The sequence below is a fragment of the Octopus bimaculoides genome, chromosome 20 (genome assembly GCF_001194135.2).
Source record: "Octopus bimaculoides isolate UCB-OBI-ISO-001 chromosome 20, ASM119413v2, whole genome shotgun sequence".
NCBI lineage: Eukaryota > Metazoa > Mollusca > Cephalopoda > Octopoda > Octopodidae > Octopus > Octopus bimaculoides.
Genome location: NC_069000.1, coordinates 19034797 through 19043765, shown reverse-complemented (window position 1 = coordinate 19043765; position 8969 = coordinate 19034797). Strand labels below are relative to the sequence as shown.

The following is an 8969-nucleotide window of genomic DNA, read 5'->3' as shown; positions in this document are numbered from 1 at the left end:
ATATATATATATATATATATATATATATATAATATATATGTACATATACATATACATATAGCACAAACATACAGTGTTATTATTTTTACTGAAATGACTTAATTTTTCTAAAAAGATTTCTTTGTTAGAAATTCTTTTATCGCTGGAGAAATCAAAAGAAACATTTGCTTTACTTACATATAGCAAAGTGTCTTTTTCTTCTATTTATAATGCACTGAAATATAACCTACAGTAGTATAGAGTTTTCTTCATGGCAAAAAACACATGCGCAATGAAAAACTCTAAATTATTGAAATTCGGTTCATATTAATTGGAAAATAGATATATAATACTTAAAACAAACTACTTGGTTAGTTTAATATCTGTGCATGTAGATGAAATAATTTTGAAGTAAATCATATCTGTTGCATTGGTTTGCTGAATTCAATATAACTTGATGAATAAACTTACAATATTATTCAAATCTTAATTTTTACTTTTTATTTTTAAATTGAAATAAGTCAATAAGTATTTGATAATATTTAGTTGTAATTTTATTCTGAAATTATCACAAATAGTTGAATTTTTGAAATCTAAATTGAACGAATCAACTGTATTTAAATTAAATGCTTCTTGCAACCGTTGCAATCTTCCCCTCTTTACTACTCATCCCCCTCCCTTTTCAACAGTTACATTAGGGCTGGATATATTTTTTAGTTACTTTATGAATTTCATTTCCCCCCTAACTTAGAATTCAGTTTTGAATACTTTTCGAGATTATTTATCTTAATGAGATATATCTTACAAGTTTTAGTTTAGACAAAACTCATGTAAGGAAATAGTTTTCGAATAATATTTAGCAACTTTTTACTTTGTTTTACCTTGATCAAGTTAGTTTATTCCAGCATTTTTTTCTTTTACCAATAACTTTAGTGATATTTTGAAGTCTCTAATTTTGCTGTAAAGCATTTCCAGTAAAATGTAAAACAACTTTTTAATCTTTCTTTAAACCAGATATCTTGTAAATTCATCATAACGTTAGCATAACTTCTCACAGAGGTTGAACGTGCATGCGTTCATTTTTACGCTTTTTGTGTGTGGTGTGTGTGTAATAAACTTAGAAAATTAAGTGAACAACCAAGCTGCTGTCGTCGCAATTTAGATAAAATAGTATACCAAAATAAGTAGTTACACATAGTCACAGATTTCTTGCAACAAATGCTGTGCCTGCTTCAATGCATCTTATCTTAGCTTTATCATTCTGCCTTCGTCAACGTGGTAGGAGTGGCCTGGTCGTAGTACATGCGCAATGCATGCAACTGCAGTTTTAAGCAGCCCCAGTGGTAACACCTATTTAGTGCATAATTTCTCTGAAAGGAAAAATACTCGCCATCTTGGACAGACTTGTATATTATGTATTCTTTTAAAATGTTCAATGTAAGGTAAGATACTCTGTTACATACATGTAGAATTAAATTTCTGTTAAAATACATTCAACAATTTATTGTCGCCTTTGTCGTGATCATATAAGGAATCTGTTTAAATGTTAACATTTATTTCAAACAAATCATTAAAAGAGTTGTTATACTGTATAGTACTTTATCTGTCTATTTGATTGCATATTTTTCTTCATAAAATTTAATCTTTTCTCAAATTGAACTTCAATTCTGTAGAGGTATAACTATTTCTTTCATGCCTGTTGTTATTTTAATCACTTCAAAAAGTTTTCCATTTTAAACACTACTTTTTCTCTGTAATATATTCAATTCACATTAGTTATAAGTAGCTAATTGGCTACTGGCATTTTGATAGGAGTAGATTACAATTCTAGAATTAAATTTTTCTACATTTTCAGCAAATTTTTCAGTTAAAGAGTGGAAGTGATAATACTACTACTCTAAGTAGTGGTGTGATAAAAGCACATGCGCAGTTATTGTGATCACATTCTTTCAGTAGCTTTTGCAGTCATAGTTATATTTCAGAACTTACATTTAATTATTTAGAGCGCTAACATTTCTTTTTAATGTATTGTCACAAATATACTTTAGCGTATTTCTGATAAGCTGATAATTTATCGAGAGACCTCTTGGTAAACCCTTCTTTGCCATGTCATATGATTGCCATTTAAATCGCATCAATATATCACTTTAAGGGATGTTGTAATACAAAGTAAAGACCATCATTAAAGTATATCCAAATTATTCTGTGCAATAACTTAATTATACTCCTAACCAGCGCAACAGATTAAAATGAAATGAAGTCTTTTTCAAAAAGTGTTACATAGTGGTGTCTGATTTTAGAGTTAATTTTGAACAGCCACTAAACAGGATCTAAACATTTATATACATTTTACTAATTGGAAACCACTAGTATTTGGTTCATACCAGAACTTCTATATTTGTTCAAACATTTTCTATTATTCGATGCAATTCTACACTATGACACAGGTAGCAAGACATAATCCATAGGCCATTAACTTCTCTAGAGTGAGAGGCACATGACTCAAAGAAGCTTTATACCCTTCTGTTATTACATACTCCAGTAATGAGGATATTTTGAAAGAATTATGGAAAATCTTTTGATGCTGACTGGGTCCTTTTTATAGTACATTTTATCCTCCCTTGTTTCATAACGGCTCTCTCTTTCTCTATGTTTGTTTGTGCGTGTGTATGTATATATATATATATATATATATATATAAATCTAATGCATAACCAAAAGCACTAATAATAGTTTCACGCTATTTATATATATGTGTGCGTATGTAGTTAGTGTTGTTAACGCCATCTGGTATATAGGTTCCATCTTCAAATTTTATTCTGAATTTGATGTTAAAAAGTTTAATCAAAATCAAATTATCATCATCATTATTATTATTATTATATATGTGTATAAAATGTATTGCACGTTTATTACACATGCGCGCACACAAAAGTCCACATGCGTACACTATACTTAGACAACATTTTTACACATGTGTATGCCTCCCACACCTGTAGACATCTACCTTTACATACATACACTTATATATATATATACTTGTATGTGGTCACACATTTATGTCTACACAAGTGAATACGCATTAGTACACATCTGTTTGCACACACGCACATATTTCTGAAACTAATTGCATTCAAAGATACATATGCAAATTCTCATAACCGTTCACATGTACATACGCATGCATGCTTACTTGCAGACATTTGCCTGTGCACATATTTTAAATATCTATTTCCAGTTATATATTTATTAAAGCTATGCATTTTTAATAAACTTGTGTAGGAATCACTAGTAAACTCTAATAGTAGCAAAACCAGTTGATTCAGTCTCGCGGTTAGTGACAATGGGTTTAGCTTAGCTCTTAAATAAAACATGATCCTCATAGAAAAGGAAATAATAAGCAAATAAGTTGTTGGGCGAAACTAAATTCTTTCATTATTATTTTTAAAGTGTCGAGCTGGCAGAACCATTAGCACACCAGACAAAATGCATAGTGGCATTTTGTCTATTTTTACATGCTGTGTTCAAATTTCATCCATTTGGGGGTCGAGAAAATGAGTACCAATTGAACACTGCGGTCAATGCAATTGACTAGCCCATCCCCCAAAATTTCAGACTTGTATATATATATAGTAGAAAGAATTATTATTATTATTATTTGAGTGGCGAGCTGGCGGACAATATGCCTGGCAGCATTTCATCCATCTCTATGTTCTGGGTTCAAATTCCGCTGAGGTTGATTTTGCTTTCCATCCTTTCAGGGTTGGTAAAATGAATACCAGTCAAGCACTGGGGTCGATATAATTGACTGGCATCCTCCCCCCAAAATTCAGGCCTTGAAAGGATTATTATTGTCCATCCTGAGTTCAGATGCTGCCGGGGTTGACTTAGCTTTCATCCTTTTGGGGTCGATGAAATGAATTCCAGTTACACATTGCAATCAATGTAATCAACTAGTTCCCTCCCCAAAAATTTCTGGCCTTGTGCCTTTCGTAGAAAGGATCATTATTATTATTATTATTATTATTATTATTTAAGACGTCACACAGTATCCAATATCATGATGTTGATTGAAGATATTGTGTCTACCGGGGGTTTGTTCTGTCCCGCAAGTCAAAACAAGGACCTCAGACAGTACTATCATCATCATTGTTATTATTATTATTATTATTGTTATTAAGGTGAGCTGGCAGAATTGTTACCACACTGGACAAAATGCTTGGTAGCATTTTTTCCGCTTCTTTATGTCTTAAGTTCAATTACTACTAGGGTTGATTTTATCTTTCATTCTTCAGGCTTGATGAATTAAGTATCATTTGAGTACTGGGCTTGATGTAATCAATTAGCTGTCTTGCCCAAAATTTCAGGCCTCGTTACCATGCCAGACTAAATGCTCTCTCTTTGTGTTCCAAGTTCAAATGTTGCTGTGGTTGATTTTGCCTTTTATTCTTCTAGGGTCAATAAAATAAGTATCCATTCATCACTGGAGTCAATGTAATCAACTTCCTATCCTCTCAAAATTGCTGGCTTTGTGATAAAATTGTTGTTAAGATGGCGGGCTGGCAGAATTGTTACCATACCGGACATTTTATCCGTTTTTACATTCTGAGTTCAAATGCTATCAAGTTTGACTTTTCTTTTTATTCTTTCAGGGTGGGTGAAATAAATACCAGTTAGGTGCTTGGGTTGATGTAATCAACTAGCTCCCTCCTCTAAAATTTCAGATTTTGTGCCTATAATAGAGAGGATTATTATTTGGAGCCTGGTGTTGCCATCCGGTTTCACCAGTCCTCAGTCAAATCGTCCAACCCATGCTAGCATGGAAAGCGGACGTTAAACGATGAAGATGGTAAGCTGGCAAGATCGTTAGCCTGACAGTCAAAACGCTTAGTGGCATTTTGTCCATCTTCATGTTCTGAGTTCAAATTCTGCCAAGGTCTCCACTTTGCCTTTCATCCTTTCGGGGTAAAAAAATAAGTACCAGTAGATCACTGGGGTCAATGTAATCAACTTGCCTCCAACCTGAAACTACTGGCATTGTGCCAAAATTTGAAAAGCATTGTTGTTGTTGTTATTATTATTATTATTATTATTATTATTATTATTATTATTATTATTATTCATCCTTCTTTTTTTTCTAAGTTGAAATGCCATCATGATCGACTTTGCCTTTCATCCTTTTAGGGTTGATAAAATAAGTACCAGTTGAATACTGGGGTTGATATAATTGACTAGCCCCCGTCCCCAAATTTCAGGCCTTGTGCCTATAGTAGAAAAGATTATTATTATTATTTTTAAAACGATGAGTTGGCAGAATTGTTAGCACACTAGGGAAAATGCTCAGTGGTATTTCATCCGTTTTTACATCCTGAGTTCAAATTCTGCCGAAGTTGTCTTTGCCTTTCATCCTTTCGGGGTTGATAAAATAAGTACCAGATGTGTACTGGGGTCAGTGTAATTGACTAATCCCTTCTTACCAAATTTTAGGCTTTGTGTCTTTAGTAGAAAGGATTATTATTATTTAAAAGTAGATTTTCTAAATTTAAATGTCTTTAAATACTTGAAAACTAAACTAGATAATTATGATTATTTTAAATAGTAAAGCAAATTTAGCTGTCAATAGTTATAAATGATATTGTATTTCTTTTGCTTTGTATGAATATAGATCATCGTTATGATTAATAAGGGCAGTGGAGGACATTAAATGGTTGAAATGGTAGGGCATTTGTGGTAGTTAGTTGTGTAATGCATTCAAACCTACTGAAATCATCCTTGCCTTTCACCTTTCCAGAATCAGTAAAATGGATATTCTTCAAATAATGTTGTTCATATAATCATCTATACCCTTCCCCAAAATATATTGCCTTGTGTCTGTTAGAAATCATTTATACTATTGTTAGGACAGTGGATGGCAGAACTAAGAGAGCGCCAGACTAGATGTCTTGCTGGATTTAGTTATGTCCCTTTACATTGTGACTTCAAAACCTGCTTTCCATTATTTCAGGGTTATTAATATAATACCAAACATATACTGGAGTTGATTTGATCAATTGTCCCCATTCCTCAAAATTTTTGGCTTTGTGCCAAGACATTGTTGTTATTATTATTATAAAAGGCAATCAAATAGCGGAAACGTAGAGCATTTCTCTGCATTCGTAGTTTGATTTTTGCTTTTCCTTTGTTTGTGGTTGGTAGAAATTTACATAACAGTACTATATCGGTGTTGATTCAATTACTATTCACTTTCTGAAAATTTGTGTTCATCGTCACCGTTGTTGTCATTTTAGTGTCCACTTTTCTATCCTTGCATGGGTCAGACAAGATTCATTGGGGCAGATTTTCTATGACTAGATGCTCCTTGTGTTTCCAATCCTCGCTTGTTTCTAAGCAAGGTAATATTTTCTTTGAGTTTGGACATGTTTTTTAGAGCAATTGCAAAGCACTGTCACTCGTATGATCATGATATCTGTTCACGCTTAGCGCACAATATTACAATAAAGACAAACACGTATAATGGGTTTCTTTTTAGATTCTGTCTATGAAATTCATTCTCAAATTTTTTGGTTAGACCAGGGCTGTTGTAGAAGACATTTGCCCAAAGTTCCATGCCATAGACCGACCCCAAAGCCACATAAATAGGGTAGCAAATTGCTTAACCATGCAGCCATGCCTGTGCCTGTACAACAGATTACTGTTAAAAGTGAAGTGGTAAAAATTATATTGTTGGACTGAGTGTTTGATTGTATTTAATTTTGTTTTTGAATCTCATCAAAGTTGATAAAATAAATATCAGTCATGCATATACAAGGACCATTTAAACGATGATCAAAGAATTTCCAGTCATGGCCATCCACCTCTAACTTGAGCATTGTGTATATCTAGGATTACATCGGCCAGTGTGGCCCATCCTTTTTGAAATGACAGTGTGATTTGACAAAGATTTGACTGCTATTTCTAGGAGTTTGAACAACTGTGTAGAGGCTACCTTATTGGCTCTAGGGTTTAGATGTTAACAAATTGAACTGCACATTTTTACATATAAGTCTAATTTAATTTTGATCATATTGCTGTTATAAATTGATTTTAAAAATATTCTAATTTCAGTGGCAATTTATATACGCAAAGCAGTCCCCAGGTTTTATTTGTAACCATCTCAGACCAGTTAATTAGGTTTAGGTTCATATCTAATGTAAGTTAGTTAAATATTTGTCTTAGTTACATTATACATTTTTATCTAAATCATCTCGATTATAATTAATAATACTTTATAATAAAGATAATATTAATTTCTTTTGGAGGTAAAAGGTCACAAATTTGGGATAAGGGATAAATCAAATTGACCCCAGTACTTGACTGAAACTTTATTTTATCTATCTTAGAAGTCTGAAAGCAAAACTGACCTTGGCAGAATTTGAATTACTATATAAAGAGCTGAAACAAATATGGCAAAGCATTTTGTCTGAGTGCTGCCAGCTAACTACCCTAATAATAATAATAATAATAATAATAATAATAATAATAATAATAATCATCCTTTTTTACTTTAAGCACAGTGCTTGACTGTTGCTTATTTAATCAACCCTAAAAGGGATTTGAACTCAGAACATAAAAACAGACAAAATGCTTGGGATAAGGGATAAGACAAATACTTCAATTACATCGATCCTGGTACTCAACTGGTACTTAATTTATTGACCCAGAAAGGATGAAAGGCAAATCTGACCTCTGTGGAATTTGAACTCAGCCTCTACACAGTTGTTCAAACTCCTAGAAATAGCAGTCAAATCACAGACGAAATGCCGCTAAGCATTTTGCCCGGCATATGAATGATTCTGCCAGTTTGCCACCTTGATAATAATAATAAGAGTACTCAGAGCGCAAACCTCCGCCAAGGCAACACCAACGTCCTCTCAACAATTAGCCAGAGATGATTTTTAAAATGAGAATATCTGAAATTAACTCAACTGCTCTCACAAACAAGAATATTAAAAATGAACCCGACCACAAACAGGAAAAATAATCCAGAATCCTTGTCCGGTACCTCCAAAATCTAATCAGTTCGTGCCAGCCACGAGGCCAAACATACCTGAAAGTTTCATCCAAATTCATCCAGCAGTTCTTGAGATATCTTGTCCACAGACAAACAAACAAACAAACATGACTGAAAACAATATCTCTGCTAAGGTGGAGGTAGTAGTAATAATAATAATAATAATAATAATAATAATAATAATAATAATAATAATCCTTTTTACTTTAAGCACAAGGCCCAAAATTTTGTGGGAGGGGCCTAGTTGATTACATTGAACCCAGTGTTTCACTGGTACTTAATTTATCAACCCCTAATGGATGAAAGACAAAGTCAAGCTCGGTGGAATTTGAACTCAGAACATAAGGATGCACGAAATGCCACTACGCATTTTGCCCAGCATGCAAATGAGTCTGCTAGTTCACTGGCTTGATAATGATAATAATAATAATCCTTTCTTCTACAAGCACAAGGCCTGAAATTTAGGGGAGATAGATAGTTGATTACATCGACCCAGTACTCAACTGGTACATATTTTATCAACCCTGAGGGGACGAAAGGCAAAGTCGATCTCAGTGGAATTTCAACTCAGTACATAAAGACATGAAATGCTAAACAATTTTCCCTGCGTGCTAACAATTTTGCCAGCTTGTTGTCATAATAATAATAATAATAATAATAATAACAATAACAATCCTTTCTACTAAAGGCACAAGGCCTGAAATTTGGGGAGGGGTATAGTTGATTACATTGACCCTAGCCCTCAACTGGTTCTTATTTTATTGACCCTGAAACGATGAAAGGCAAGTTGAACTGAGGATGTGAAGACAAACAAAATACTGTCAATCATTTTGGCCTGCTAACAATTCTGCCAGCTCACCACCTTAATAATAATAATAATGATAACAATTATAATAATACTCCTTTTTATTTTAGGCACAAGGCCTGAAATTTTGGTGGG

The 8969-nt window shown here is 33.1% G+C and overlaps 1 long non-coding RNA gene across 5 annotated transcripts in view; it reads left to right on the top strand.

Moving 5' to 3' along the window:
- LOC106868233 (uncharacterized) overlaps positions 1-8969 on the top strand; it is a 274184-nt gene that overhangs the window by 105666 nt on the left and 159549 nt on the right. The window lies entirely within an intron of this gene.